The following is a 16,100-nucleotide window of genomic DNA, read 5'->3' on the forward strand; positions in this document are numbered from 1 at the left end:
TCAGGGAAACCTAGCATTGGTTTTCGCGGGCCTGTTGGAGTCATCAATGTCTCACCTCCCGTATTATTTTGGGAGAAAAACACAAAAAGTTTGGATTATGCAAGGCTCAAATTAAGTAGTGTCAGTGAAAGGCTTTGAAAATCACAAAGCACTATGTAAATATAAGGTATTTGGGGTTTTTTCCTAATTTTTAAAATACTTTACTGGAATAGAATGTATATAACAATATTAGCATGTTTCAAGCAAAAATTTCAAGTGGCTTTTGTGTGTGTGTGTGTGTGTGTGTGTTTTTATTTGAGTATAGTTGACATACGATGTTACATTAGTTTCAGATGTACAACATAATGACTTCTAGGTCTATACATTATGCTATGCTAAACATTAAGTGTAGCTACCAGCTGTCATCATACAGCACCCTTACAATACCAGTGATCATATTCCCTATGCTTCATCTCCTGTTCCCATGAGTTATCATCCGTAACCGGAAGCCCATACCTCCCGCTTCCCTTTAAATACAAAGTATTTCAATTAGGAAAAAAAATTGTTCTTTATAGCTCATGAGGAGTGCCTGAATAAGTAGAATGTTATATATTTCTGATTAATTAAAATTAGTTATGATAATTTAGCCATTGTAATCTGGTGATTCCACATAAGTAAAATAATTGTATAAATGTTACCTAAGCAGTGCAAAGCAACCATAATTCAGCTTTTTAATCGCCTTGACTGTGGATTTATAAGTATGCCAATAATGCTTGCTACAGTGTGGTTACAAAACAAATCAGCTTCTAATTTTTAAGTTATAAACTGATACATCAATTTAATCTATTTCTATTTTGTCACACTAATAAATCCTATATATTCAAAAATGGTTCATACAACAGTGAAGAGCTACAATTTATATGGCTTTACCAAAAACACTATTTAAACAAAATTAAAAATATTTTTTTCTCTATTCCATCTTCCACTTACTAACAATGACCCGCCTTTTCTGAAGTTACAGAGTTAAAGTGCCTGAAATTTGCATAGTGCTTTTATAGGTTTCAGCGTCTTTTCACAGACACCACTGAATTTATGCCATTCTGTGAAGCAGACAAAGCAGAAAAGTGAGGCTCAGAAAGGTTAAGTGTCAAGGTCAAAGAGCAGGTAAGTAGCGAAGCCAAGAAGGCAGGGCCGCCTGAGCTTTAGGAGAAAGAACCTTCCCCCATACCACTCTGCAAGCAACTACAAAACTACCTAGAAAGGATACTATCCACCAGACATATGCATTTGCTCCAACAACAGGAGTAAAGGCTGGAAACTGAGACAGCCTCCCCTAAGTACAGATTTCACTGACGTCCAGCAGGAAGTACGTGGATTAGAGTCCTTTCACAGAACAGCAGGCTTATGGATTTTGTTTGGTGGCTGACGTGCGTTCTGAAGTGCTTCATGCATCATCTCCTTGGCCACAGGACTTCACCAAAGTCTCACCCAGGTCTTTGTCCCATGCTGTGAGAAAGTCGGCACCTGTCACACCATCCTGGGTTCATCTTCTCAGGGGTAATGTGTGATTTTTACCTCCATGCCAGCTAGAACAGCCCCTCCTTGCATCGTTATGTCTTTCCCTTTGCGCTACAACTCCTTGGGGATGCCTTCACCATGATCCAAATGTACGTGGGGTTGGGCAGAGGCTGGAAAAGAAAATAAAGAGAGAGGCACAGCACAGTGAAACGAGAAGGCATGTATACCTCAGTCTCTCTCTTAGGTAAGCAACCTCTAGCCGTTTTGTTGGGGTTTTCATATTTGCCCATTTTGTTTGTAAGCACAACTAGAGAAGGACAAAAGAAGAACCAACTGAACAGGCAAAGAATTCCAGTCCTTTCTGGTTGCATCTGTCCCTTCTTTCAGCAGGTATTTCAAATCGGCAGGTAGATGGAAAGAAAGCTTCCGCACTGACAGAGTGGGGGACCAGGTAGGGCCTCACATGCCCTGCAGAATCAATGCAGATTGCTTTTAGACTTTAGTTACAAAGATGCTCTGAGCCACCAACTTCCGGGTTGGTTTTTGTAGACGTGACAATAGGACCGGGTCCCAAGGGAAGATATGGGGGTTTGTTTTCATTTCTATGGATCCTACTTGTCACCAAAAAAAAAAAAATTTTTTAATGCTGTAGAAGGCACTGAGCTGGATGCTGAAGGGAGTCCTTAGAAACCAAAACCAGGGGGCGCCTGGGTGGCTCAGTGGGTTAAAGCTTCTGCCTTTGGCTCAGGTCACGATGCCAGGGTCCTGGAATTGAGCCCCGCATCAGCTGGCCTGTCTGCTCAGCGGGGAGTCTGCTTCCCCCTCCCCACCCCTCTCTGCCTGCCTCTTTGCCTACTTGTGATCTCCGTCTGTCAAATAAATAAAATCTTTAAAATAAAAGAAAGAAACCAAAACCAGCGAGACGCGTGGGTGGCTCAGCGGGTTAAACACTGATTCTTGATTTCAGCTCAGGTTGTGATCTCATGTTGGAGAAATTGAGTCCCAAGTTGGGCTCTGCACTGGGTGTGGATCCTGCTTGGGGTTCTCTCTCTGCCCCTCCCCTTCCTCTAGCTTGTGCCCTCAGACACTCTTTCTCTCTCTAAAAATTTAAAATAAATAAATAAATAAATAAACTTTAAAAATAAATAGAAAGTTTTAAAAGAAATACAAAACAGTGTCTGTCCTCATAGAGGGCAGAGTCTTGCCCCTTAGCATCGGACCTGAAATCTCCAAAGGGAGAGTCCAGGGGTCCTCTTGAGAAGCAGCCATTCTCAGAGGTGACCCTGCTTCTAGCTCATCATAAGCAACAGTAATTACGTGTGGCATAATCTCCTCCTTCCTTTCTACTTTTCTTTTCCTAGGTGATCCTAAGGGATTGCTACTGATAAGATTTATAGAGGAAAAGAAAGGTTCTACATGGGACCCTTCAGGGAAGGGGGGGAAGAAAAAGCCTTATTCTATTTCTTCTCCTTTAACAGCACTTAAGGGTGTCTCCTTGGGTTTGAATCCCTGTTCTGCTGCTCTCTAGCTGTATAAATGTGGACAAGTTTCTTAAGCTCTCAGGAATTCTCTGTAACACAGAATAGCACTCAAACTAGAGTCGATGGTTGTAGAGAAGAAACGAGATGATCCCGGGGAGCGCCCAGCAGCGTCTGACCAGAGCACGTGATCGGTTGACGTCATCAGCATCGTCATCCTCATCTGTCTCGCGCAATCTCCACTCGCTCGCCTGATGCGGTCGAGACACAAGCGTAGCCCATCCCCCTACCGACTCCTGCACCGACTCCTTCCTATAAGGTCACCTTTTCTCAAGCACGGCTCATGCACTTTTGGAAACGGTCTGGGAAGTCAGCGTTTACCCTCCAAGAATCGTGAGAATCTACGTGTTCTCTCCCCCCTCTGCTATCAGGTTCTAACTGGAAACATGCTTTCCTACGATCAGTGTTAAGAATGATAGGTCAGAATGCGTGCTTATGGGGTGTCTGGGTGGCTCAGTGGGTTAAGCCTCTGCCTTCCACTCAGGTCATGATCTCAGGGTCCTGGGATGGAGCCCCGCATCGGGCTCTCTGCTCAGCGGGGAGCCTGCTTCCCCCTCTATCTCTGCCTGCCTCTCTGCCTACTTGTGATCTGTCAAATAAATAAATAAAATCTTTTTAAAAAACGCATGGTTATATTGGGTTATAGATTAAAAGGTACTTCCACATTTGCTGTTTCATGCGATCCTTGCAACAATCCTCTAAGTAGGGAATTCTTCTTAGGATGTGCAGAGAGATTTCATGACTTGCCCAAAGTCACACTGCTGCAAGTTACAGAATAGGAATTGAACCCAGGTGACCCTGAACAGAGCTTTTCCCTAACAGCCTGAGAGGTCAGAGATGGCCTCAAGTTCTTCATCTGCAGGAGGGCCCGCCGCATGCAAATGCTCAAGGAAACCCCTGGGTCCCTAATGAACCCGTTACAAACCAGGTGTGGCAGGCCCTACTTATAAAACAGACCTATTTCTCCCGAGAGCAGGAGTGAGGCATCTCAGCAGAAATGCATTTCCCTGTCCCCTCCACCCCAGGCCCCATCCACACGGAATGCCTGGAAGAACTAAATAAACAGATTTAACTGACTTACATGTTTTCCTTGCCAAACATTATAAAATGAAGTAATGGGTAACCTGCATTAATTCTGCTGGATTCTCAGACTTTCCTTTCTCCCCCTGAGGAATGGAAAATTATTTGAACGAGATGGGAAACCAGCTTTTCCTCGCTCTCTCTCTTTCAAAACTTCTCAAAACACATTACTATGCAACTGGAAGCCATTCAATTCTACTAAGTCATTAAGTTAAATCATCTGCACACATTTTCTCAGAAGGATGAGTTTGCGTGGTGGACTGATTCCATAGAACAGTTGCATGTAAACATCTCCAGGGAAAACCAGATGTTGGTGACACACCAGTACCTAGTTAGTTCTACAAAGAGCATGGCCCTGGTTCTGGACATCATCTTTCCAGGAATCCTACAACCCAGGGTGGAACTTTGCTCCGGATCCCAGCTGGTGGGCAGTTTTTTTTGTTGTTGTTTTTTCTTTCCCCCTCCTCCACTAATGCTCTTTGCTCACAGCCCTATAGCACTGAGAGCAAAGAAGGCAGCCCAGGCCACCCAGTGTTGCTCAGCGAAGACCTCTGGAAATCCCAGGCCTGACATTCAACAGAGCCACAAGGCCCCCTCAAGGGATGGGAGGATAAAACCCCTGGACCCTTTGCTTGTTCCGATGATCACTTGGGGAGGTGGACCCGGAAAAGAGAGGGCTCACGGGGAACAAAGGCCCAGTAATTATGGGTCCCTGAAGGCACAGGCCTGGAGAGCCTTCAGAACAAAGGGAAGAAGGAAAGGGAGGAAAATGTGGCTAAAAAGACTTTAGCCAAGAACTCAGTAATGAAGTTACTTAATTACTTATTACATGTTTTACTATAGTAAAGACTTTATGTATCTTCGTGCGTTATATAGATCACAATAAATATTCACCACAAAGGAGGGGCGAACTGTAAGGGCTTAGTCTAATTAGTGAAAAAAACATTAAACAGCTGACCCTGTAAATATTCGCTTTAAAATCTAAAACTTAAAAAACATGTTACAAATGTCTTCCAGGGTCTGCCAGGCTAGAACAATAGGCCACCAATACAGCATTCCTGTACCACTGTTTGCAATTGTGTAGGGGAACACAGCCTTTCCAATACAGGATGGCCCCCGTATCTGGAAGCAATAAGCAATGTGTTAAGGTTTAAAGGTACGTTAAGAACTCACATGCCCTGGGAACCAAAACAGGGTCCCAGAAATTTGAGTGATGTCAAGATTTTTCAGCGGTGGCAATTTCCACCCTTCCATGAAAGGCCTGGTAATACCATGTTTTAAAGGCTCGATATCCATTGTGATGCATAAAAACGAAGCCAGTAAAGTTAACGGATCTATGGGTCTGGCGCTGTGGATGAAAAAGAAGTAGAAGCCATCAACTCCCTCCGGAAGGGGTTTCCACTAAAGCAAACCCATGCTGCCTTTGGGGAGGCACCTCTCCACCCTCAAGTCCCCGGTTCTTGGTTCCTGACCTGCGTGTGAAGACCACCCAAAGCAAATCGGTGTTATTTCCGCCTTCCTCTCTGTAATTGTCAATAACAGTAATAACTTCGGCTGGGTGAGGCGGCACACTTTCTTCCCCATTCTTTTCACTTCTAGTAGAGATCCTGATAAATGGTGGAGAGCACACATATGTTGAAATAAGTCACAACATAGATAAGCAAGAGGCCCGAGGAATCAAATAAAACAAACGGATCCTGATTGAACCAGGAAGCCATGAGTACCCAAGGCAGCGAAGGAAACTCTTCCTTATGAGAAACTTACATCTGCAGACCTCTTACCGCAGAGCACGCAGCCCAGTACAGCAACTTTGCTTGGCCAGACACTGTATGATTTCAGATCTTTGTCACCTGCCTCGATGTGGCGATTCCAAAGAATGAAGCTGCCCAGTAAAGGAAAGCATTCGTACCTGCAAAATTTGAGGGGGGTGACCTGTGAGCCCAGAGAAAGTTATAATTTTTAACTCAAGGTCAAAGTCTTTAAAATAATAACAACAATTGCTCAACTTTATTGTGAAGTCCAGAGTCTGTAACAAGATTTCGAAGAGAAAGAGAGGAAGCAAAAAGAGGAGGAGAAGGAGGAAGGAGAAAATGATTTTTGAGTTTGACTTTGTGCCAAACCCTGTGTATACATTTGGCTCCTCTGAAGGCAAAGAGTTGAATTTATAACTATTCTTATCTTCTTTTATGGATGAGGACACTGAGATTGGAAAATGGGGCTAACTTGCCTGTAGTGGCCACACTAAGAAACCACTTCCTCTCCCTTTAAGGGGGGCTCCCTCCCTTTCCCAGAGCCCTGTTATCTGGCTCCTCCTTCCACCACCCACGGGTACTGTGACAAACTGCCCTTCCTTCCTCCAGAGGGTACACCGGCTCCCTGACATGCCTGCAGAGAGCCATGCCCATGCCTGCCTCCCTCCCTCAGCTGCTCTCATCTCTTGAAATGTCAGTCATATGATTCCCTCCTTCGTCACCCCTCGGGCCCCTGCTCTCTGCTGTGCCAGGCACCACGACCCCAGGCTAGGCTTTCTCCCAGGGGATGGATATCTTCGGTCCTCCTCTCTCTCTCTCCATTTTGGTACTGTTGCAAAGCCTTGGCTGAGACACACAGAACCAAGGCCAAGATCGGGGAAGGGGTAGTTGCTGGGAATGCCTGGGCAAGACATCAAAGCATGGTCCATGAGGCCAAAGAAAAGTCAGGGGCATGGCCGGAGGAGCCCAGAAAACCTTAGAGAGAGTTCACAGACACCACTGTTGCCCCGCTCTTCCTAAGTGGTCTGCAGAAAACAGCTGAGCAGCTTATTTTTTAAGGGAAGGACGAGGGAGAGGGAGGGAAAACAAAGAAGAGAAGGAGGGATGGAAGGAAGGAAAGAAAAAGGAAAGGAAGGGAAAGAAGGAAAGAGGGGGGGAAAGGTTGTCCATGTCCCACCTCTGGACATCGGTCATCAGGTTTGAGGTAAGGCCTGGGATCTGAATTGCTATCAGCCAAGTCTGAGACCCAACACAAGTGGACCCAATGCATGGAGTTACAAAGTCCTCAGACAAATCGTAGACCAAAGCTTGAGGAATTACCAAGGAGACAAAGAATTAGAGCCATAACAGGCCTGGGATCTTCTAGGACACTTAGTCCACTCCTTTTAAAGGCCCAGGGCCCCCGGGGTCTTGCCATTGCTTGACTCCTGATCCCACCCACTTCGACAGCTGTCTGTTTGGGTAGTGCAGAAGCTCCAAGAGGAGGCTGTGGAAGAAGGCTGCCTCTCGTGAGGACAAGGATGTCACAACAGTTTTCCAAGCTCCAGGCCAATGCCCTTCCCAAGCCACCAGATGTTGCAACTGGATCCGTGCCTGCCAGAGTCCAGCATGGCTGGGACCAGGTTCTCAGACTCCCCATTCATCTCGTGGAGCAGAGGAGGACGGGATATGGGATCCTGGTAGCAGTGGGTGGGAGGGGTTGCCGAGCAGATGGATGCAAGCCTCTGTAGGTGAGTTTCCAGTGGCTCAAAGTCAAAGGCAAGCACGCAAGCAAAAGCACTCTGTCCTCTTCCTTCCGCCTGCTTTCTTTAAGGCAGCTTTTCTGCTTGTGCCTTCCCCAGTTCTTCATCTTAAACAGGAACTATCTGAGCTCGATCCTTGAGAGTAGACTCACGTTGTTCTGGTCCTGACTGACCAGATTTGCTCCAAAACACCACAGTCTGTGTGTGGCATGTGAATTCAGCATTTGGATGTTTCTCCTGGCCTGGCTCACCAGAGATGTGCTGGAGTTCTTGGGAATGTTTCATCTTCCTCCCAACAGCTTAGGTTCATAAGCAAATAAATCTAGTTCATTAGACCAGTCGGGTACGAGACACCCAGGGAAATTGCTACTAGGTACAGGGGACAATTGTCTGCCATTTTCTGGGACTTGTTTCTTTACTTCAGCCCTCTATTTGCCTCTCTGCCTTTTTTTTTCCACTTCAGGTGGAACCTCATATCAGACATCTGGAGCAAGTTTAAAATTTAGGGAGGACCTCTTCAGAGATACAAAATACCTAGACTTTATTTCTTGCTAACTTGGATAGCAAGAGACTCACATCACAGGTCCAACTTCTGGCCCTCTTGAACTTGCCAATTTAAGCTCTGTAGGTAAGCTCAGGACTCAGGTGAGGCTGTGCTCTCCTTTACTGATCAACTCCTCAGTGTTGCTCTGGTGTGAATCTTCAAGTCTCCTTGTACTTGGGAGGTGGGTAATTGTCCTTTCTGCTCTGGGACTCCCTGGGGGCCTGAGCCCCGGAGTGTGCTGTTTGCAAGGACCCCTTCTTAGGCACCCACTAGGACCTCACCCCCTATTGTGTCTCCAATCCTTCCTTCCTCACTGGTAGATGAAGTCATATTTCCTTTAGAGCTGGAAACCAGCCATCGTTCCCAATTCTGTGGCTCGTGGTAAAGGCTCTGCGCTCTCAGTCCACCAGGCTTTTGATATTAAAAGCAATTCAAAATCCTTATTTTCTCCCGTAAGGGCCCATTGTGAATTGAAAATTGAGACATCTTGGGTCTGAAATATAGAACTCTTGGTTTGTTTTTGTTTTCAGCAGATAGTTATTGAGGGCTTGCTCTGTTCTATTCACAGGGTTAGACATGACTCAAACGGATCCCTGCCCACTTGCTCAACATATGGCCCAGGGATCAGCAGCACAGGCATGCTCTGGAAAATAGCCAAGACAGAGCATCTCAGGTCTCACCCCCAGTTTTACCAAGATGCTTAGCAGATTTGCGTGCATATGGACATTAGAGAGGCACTGGCCTCTTGCCCTGTTCACTGTATATGTATATACCTATATATGACAGGTGTGAAAAAGAAACCCCCAAGTAGGTAAGAACTCCTCCTGGAAGCACCAGGTTCAGAGAAGACACCAAGGCTTCCCCACCACCACAGCTTTCCCTGCCCCATCATGCTTTGAGGTATTACTCTCTGGAGGGTCTACACAGCTCATTGTCAGGTCCTAAGCAAACCCAGATCCCAGACCCCCATTCTTGCTGCATACCTCTCCAGTTCTATTAGACACAAGACTGTGCAGAACAGAAAACTCTGGAAGGCTTTTTTGGCGCCAACTGAGGCCCAGTGTAGCATCTGTAAGGAAGTGCTTTCCAAAGCCTATTTTAAATGTGTTTATTTATTTCTAATCCGTAAACATTTTGAGTGCTCACCACATGCAAAGCCCTAGGCTGGATGAATCAGGGAACACAACGTGGACTATAACAACCTCGGGACATACCCTAAGTTTGCAATCTGGGATGGGGAAACAGATACTATTAATGTATAATTTGGAGTGGCTTTAATGGAGATTACATTGAGTTTTATTTACTTTAGTATGGAGTAAACACGTACAGTATTTATCCCTAGAGGTACCATTAGGTCAATCAATCAGTCACATTGGACTGTCAGTACAAATATTGAGAATCAGTTTTGAGGTTAAACCAACCTGGAGTATAACTTTTAGAAAAGAAAATTATTCACCATAATCAAAATATTTGTTAAGAATATTTCAGTAAGCTGTTGCATTCTGAGTGGAAGAAAGACTACTTATTACTAAATCCAGTGGTTCTGTTGTTGTTTATGTTGTTCTTGGGGTTGGAAATGGGATATATTCTGGCTAATCTAATATCCTGATAAACCAAGAGTTATTATATAGGAAGTGTGAAAACAAAGTCAATGAGCTTGAGTCCACAAAAACATGGGAAATCCAGGTTCAGGTTTTTGTTTTTTGTTTTTTTTAATGTACGCTCCATACCTGGCGTGGGGCCCAACACAGGGCTTGAACTCATGACCTTGAGGTCAAGTCCTGAGTTGAGATAAAGACTCAGATGCTCAACTGACTGAGCCACCCAGGTGTCCCCAGTTTCAGAATATTTTATTCATAGTTGATATATCATATTGAAGAGCAAAAATCCATAATCCTAAACCTATTTTGACTATTAAACTTTTTAATACATTTCTTAAAGCATTTTGAAATATTGTAATATTTTGGGATCTTTTTAAAAAATATTAAATATAAGTAAAATAATCTTATTTTTTAATGATTTATCTTTCAGTTATTTAGAGTCTAGAAACTGAGAGCTTACTGTATTTAACTGCAACTTACCAATAAGAAACTAACATTTGGTGACCAATAACTATACGAATGCCAGAAAACAAACTATATTCCAAATGAAAAAGTATTCATCATCTTTAATTCACAAAGAAATATGCTTTCCAAAAACAGGAACAAAAGCAGTGACTAAACTTTTGCAGTTAAGTTGCATCGAGAAAATGGGAGAAATAGTTTCAAGACTGTAATTATAGAAACAAGCACTATGATCCAGGATTAGAAGACTATATGCTGAGAAAAATCTTCAATCCTAAATTATTAACAAAAATTCCAAAGAAACAACACGAATTATCTAGAGATTACTGGATGCAAGTCATCAGTGACAGAAATACATATCGTCAAAGAGAAGGGTAGGAGAATTTGTTATTAACTATTAAGGGGGACTGATCTCAAAGAAGAATCCGTAGAAATTAGAAAAGTTTTCTATGCCATATATTTCCTATTTCCTTAAAGTTAGGGGAAAAAAATAATGTTAAATTTGGGAGAAGGAAACCCTTAAGATCAAAATGAGGAAATTCAAAATTAAAGATTGTGGACTTGGATGTTGCTAAGAAAGTAGAGAGTAGATTTTAAATGCTCTTACCACAGAAAGGACATGGCAACTATGTGAGTGAATGGAAGTTATTATGGTTGTAATCAATTTGAATTGATAAACATATCAAATCATCAGGTAGTACTCATTAAATTTGCACAATGCTATGTATCAATTATATCTCAAAAAGTTGGGGGAAAGGCGTGCCTGAGTGGCTCAGTGGGTTAAGCATTTGCCTTCAGCTCAGGTCATGATGCCAGGGTCCCGGGATCAAGCTCTATGTGGGCCCTGCTGCACCCCCTGCTTGTACTTGTACTCTCTCTCTCTCTGTGTCAAATAAATAAAATACATATTTTTTTAAGTTGGGGAAAAAAATAGCAGTCTTCCAAAAGGTCTGCCCTCAAAAAGGTTCTATTTTTATTTCTTCAATAAACGAGTTTATCACCTTATAAACATTTTTTTATTTTGATTATACACACGCGCGCGCGCGCGTGCACACACACACACACACCCCCTGCCATTGGTTAGATCAACTTCCTAATGCAGCTGCCTGCAATCAAATATTTGATTTATAAGTATAAATATTTGATTTATAAGTATAAAAATGCAATGACTCTCTGACTAATTTAAAAGGAGCAAAAATACTGTTTTATATGATTTTAAAGTTTCTCTCTTCATTTAACTTTTTAAAATATAATATTAACCTTATATATATTTTTAAAGATTTTATTTATTTACTTGACAGAAGGAGAGAGATCACAAGTAGCCAGAGAGGCGGGGCGGAGGAGTGGTGGAGTGTGTGGGGCTTGGAGCAAGCTCCCTGCTGAGCAGAGAGCCCGATGCCAGCCTCTATCCCAGGACTCTGGGATCATGACCTGAGCTGAAGGCAGAGGCTTAAACCACTGAGGCACCCAGGCGCCCTAATCTTATATTTTTAATAAGAAGCACGCATTGACACTTAGAATGAAGCATACTTTTGAAACTCTTGAAACAACATAATATAATGAAGGGGGATTTGTTGTAAGTTGAAATCAGCAAAGATTGCGATAGGCATATTGCTTTCACACAGGGAACCTCAAACGGGGGAAAAGGACAATTGTTAGAAGTTAGGATTATCCCAACTACGGTGACAGGATCAGAGAAAAGTGACCTTTCTAACAGCCCCTGCCCACAGTTTATCACCAAGCAAGGTGGGAGGGAGGGACCTGCTGCTCTTACCCGGACTTAGCCTCACTCGCAGAGAAGGGGCCTTTTCTTGACTGGTCCGCCCAGAGGCAGCACCTTCTTCTGATCATCCTGCACAGACCCGTGAGTCCGTATAACCTGGGACAAGCAGCTTACTCTTCCTAGAGATGAACCCCTCTGTCTCCACCTCCACCTCCACTTCCATCTCCCCACCCCGGACCCGCCGCCTTACCCCTTTATAAAATGAAATGTTTGGAACCTGTGATCACCAAGATTCATTCTGGCCCCAAATTCTCTGACCCAATGGTCTTCTCTCTGTGTCATTTTCCCTTGCTCATCTGATCCACCCTGGGTGATGGTTTATACGCAAATACTGTAGGCTTAATACTGACCCTTCATTTTCAGTCTCAGATTAAGAAATGACTAGATGCTAATGTATCTCATTAGGATGTCTCTCTCCGCTTTGACGCTGTAAACTCCTTTACATTTAGCAGAGTGTCAGTCACACAGCTGGTTTCGAATAAATGTTTAATTGTTTAGATAGAGAAACATCTTGATTCAGTATCTTGCCTGTCGATCAGATTTCTTCTTACATACCTCTTATATTAAAAGTCTAGAGTAGTATAACTTGGGAGTCAAGTTATATAATCTTAAAACCCTAGTGGCCATGTTAATAAAAGCAAAAGGGTGCAGTTGAATTAATTTTAATTTAGTTTATTTAATCCAGTGTATCCAAAATATTATTTCAACTTGTAATCAATTGTTCATAAGATAGATTGCATTTTTTACACTAAATCTTTAAAATTGAGTGTATACTTTACACTTACAGCACATTTCAGTATACACTAGCCATATTTTGAGTGCTCAGTAGCCACAAATAGTTAGTGACTACCATAGATGTAGAGGGTCTAAGATCAGTAAGATGTATAATGAAAGACGCATGTTATCGCTTACGATTTCCCAAGTATTCTTTTTTCTTAAGATTTTATTTATTTATTTGGCAGAGAGAGACACAGCGAGAGAGGGAACACAAGTGGGGGGAGCCGGAAAGGGAGAAGCAGGCTTCCCACCAAGCAGCGACCCTGGTGCGGGGCTCGATCCCAGGACCCTGACCCAAGCCAAAGGCAAACACTTAACAACTGAACCACCCAGGCGCCCCACAAATATTCTCTTCTAAAAAAAACAAACCTCGTTTTAAAAGTCAAGTTTAGTGCTTAAAGAGAAAGGTGAAATGCCTGGGGCCATGTGGCTCTATCCTTCAGAAGTTGTAACCAGTGCCTTGATGCTCTCTACCGCTTGTGTGCAAAGTGCATATGTGTGTGTGTCTGTAATGCCAAGATTGTGTCCTGATTGGGATAGATAGCTTCTCCGGGTGCCATCCCATAAGCTTAACCATCCATAGGAGCTGTTATTTTTAGGATAAATACCCACGGACTAAGATATTGGTGGTGGCATTTATAGAGGCTGGTTACTTTGCTGAGAGGTACTTTTGACATCTGGTCACTGAAAGGTTTCGAGGCTCATAATCCAAAAATCAGTCTAAATCTTCTCCATTGTTGGGGCGCCTGGATGGCTCAGTCAGTTAAGCAGCTGCCTTTGGCTCGGGTCATGATTCCAGAGTCCTGGGATTGAGTCCCACATCAGACTCCCTGCTCAGCGGAGGGCCTGCTTTTCCCTCTGCCTGCCCCTCCCCTTGCTTGTGCTCTCTCTCTCTCTCTCTGACAAATAAATAAATAAAATCTTTAAAAATAATAATAATAAATTTCCTCATTGTCACCAAAAACGACCTACTTCATACACAGCGTTTACACTGTGTGCTGCTCTCATGACGCTCTTTCCCTTCGAACATGCCTTCAGTGTTGTCAGCTTGACTCTACCCACGCAACAGTCCGCGGGGGAGAGCCAGCTGGGGCCTTCCCAGAACTCTGGACTTCCCGAGCTCATGGTCTTCGTTTTCTGCCCTCAAATAGCCTCTGGGTCAGCTTCGTCGTGGCTTTTACAGTGAGTCCCTCCTCCTCTCCCCTGGTCTCATTTCTCTCCCATCATTCTTTCTGGAATCCAACCTCCTGAGGGCTGTTAGTAAAATATGGACGTAGTTCTGGAAATCGACAAGCAGTTGGGAGTGTGGGACTCTGATGGAAACAATCTGAAAGAGAGGGGCAAAGTGGGAACAACTCCCAGCACTTTGCACTATAGAGAGGTCAGAATGTGGGCTACAAATCAAATTTGTCTTTGGCTGGATCCACAATTATAAGATACCTGAGCCCAGGGGCTTTAGAGCATCTGTCTGCCATTTGAGCCCAGAACAAGCTGCCTGGATATTGAGACTGGTCCTCCAATTAGCAACAATTGAGCTCAGGATGAGAGCTGTGCTATCCTTTTTCCTCTCCTCAATTTTGTTATTCTAGCAGCTGTCATCACCATTCACATCCACTCACAGACTGTACATAGTAAAGGAGCTCCATTCAAGTTTTGTATCCAATCTACTTTGCAGCCCAGCTAATGTGAATTTATGGAAGCCAATGGTAGATATAAATTTGCAAGCTGAATTCCCGCTCGCCATGGGATGTTAGTAGATATTTACACTTATTTTAACACATCTTGGCCTTAATCCAGTATTCTCTAACGTTCTCTAAACAGCCCCAGTTTACTAAACCCTATGGTTAGCATGTCTAAAGAGAGGACCAAAGCAGGAGACTTTAGGAAGCAGTTATAAATATAAACCACCTTTGAAGATTTACACAGGGCTTTTGTTAGTAAATTTAGAGAGTTGTGTACGCTAGAGCTCAATTTTTGCCTATATGCTTAGAAACAGAAGCATGCGGGGAAATCATCTGTTTTGTTGGCTTCTACCTCCACGCCCACACTTTCCAACTTTTGAATTAAGAAAGGAAGGCGGCCAACCAAGAACCAAATGCGGTTCTAACTGCATTACTTTTCAGTATTAACCACCAGTAAAACACACACACACACAGAGGGGGAAAAAATAATAAAACCCCTGGGCACATCAGTTAGTATTTTAGCTTTCTCCCCAAATGAGCTTAAATCATTAAACTAAATAACTGTACTTCAGTCATCAATATATAAGGTGTACAAAGTACTGCCTGTTCGAGGTTATTTGGCGATTCTGGGACCTTTGTTTTTCCATCTAAATTTTATAATTTAAAACTTTTTTTAAAAAGATTTTATTTATTTATCTGAGAGAGAGAGAGCAAGAGAGAACAGGAGTAGAGGGAGAAGCAGACTCTCCCCGCTGAGCAGGGAGCCTGATGCAGGGCTCGATCCCAGGACTCCGGGATCATGACCTGAACCGATGGCAGATGCTTAACCAACTGAGCCACCCAGGCGCCCTAAATCTTATAATTTATAGGTCGATTTTTACCTGCCCATCCCCAAATCCAGCTAGAATAGTGATCTGGCTTACCCTGACTCTAGAGACCAATCTGCAGAGGACTGACAGCTAAACAATATTGCTTTTCAACCCTGGGCGTGTATCTAAGTCTCCATGTATCTGAGGTTTTGTTAGTTTTAGTTCAGCAGTGGCTGTAGTTTGCAGAGTAGATGTCTTCGTTCCTTTTGTGAAATTTATTCCCAAGTATTTTATGCTCTTGGAAGTTAGGGTAAACGGAATTTTTCTTTTTTATTTCATTTCTCAAATATTTGCCTGAGAAAAATGAATCAATGCCCTGAACCCTCTTGCAATCAGGGAACCAGGCACGTTTTCCACAATGACTTTCTTGCCCTCCTAGGACCACTCTCCGTCTAGACCCTCACATCTTGTTTCTCCCTTCATCTGCAGCTAAATCTCTCCCGGGCACATTTTGCTGATCCAATCTCCTTCCTCCAGTTTGCTGCCAGCTGCTTGAGTTTTTGTCTTGTTTTGTTTTGTTTTGGTGGGAGGGCATACACAGGAATCCTCGGGTCAGAGGGAAAAGATTCAGAAAGCACTGCTGTAAGAAAACAGACAGAGTGCTCATGTAAACACAGCCCACTGCCTTCAACGGATGCATGCTGGGAACGGATAATCAAATCCGAAAATGTCCTCTCTGCTGTGTGCATGCTGCGGAAAGAGCCCATTCCCTGTGGCCTGCCCACCCTTAATGAGCCTTCTGCGTCCTCAGTTTTCTGGTGAAATGATGGTGTG

At 43.6% G+C, this 16,100-nt stretch overlaps 1 long non-coding RNA gene across 1 annotated transcript; it reads right to left on the reverse strand.

Moving 5' to 3' along the window:
- Positions 1-294: 294 nt before the first annotated feature.
- LOC123944528 lies at positions 295-6,094 on the reverse strand. The gene is made up of 3 exons (XR_006818800.1): positions 5,897-6,094; positions 5,588-5,722; positions 295-1,667 (listed from the first exon to the last, which is right to left on the reverse strand). It is a non-coding gene; the product is annotated as an uncharacterized LOC123944528 (long non-coding RNA).
- Between the last annotated feature and the right edge of the window lie 10,006 nt (positions 6,095-16,100).

Source organism: Meles meles, chromosome 6, assembly GCF_922984935.1.
Source record: "Meles meles chromosome 6, mMelMel3.1 paternal haplotype, whole genome shotgun sequence".
Classification (NCBI taxonomy): domain Eukaryota; kingdom Metazoa; phylum Chordata; class Mammalia; order Carnivora; family Mustelidae; genus Meles; species Meles meles.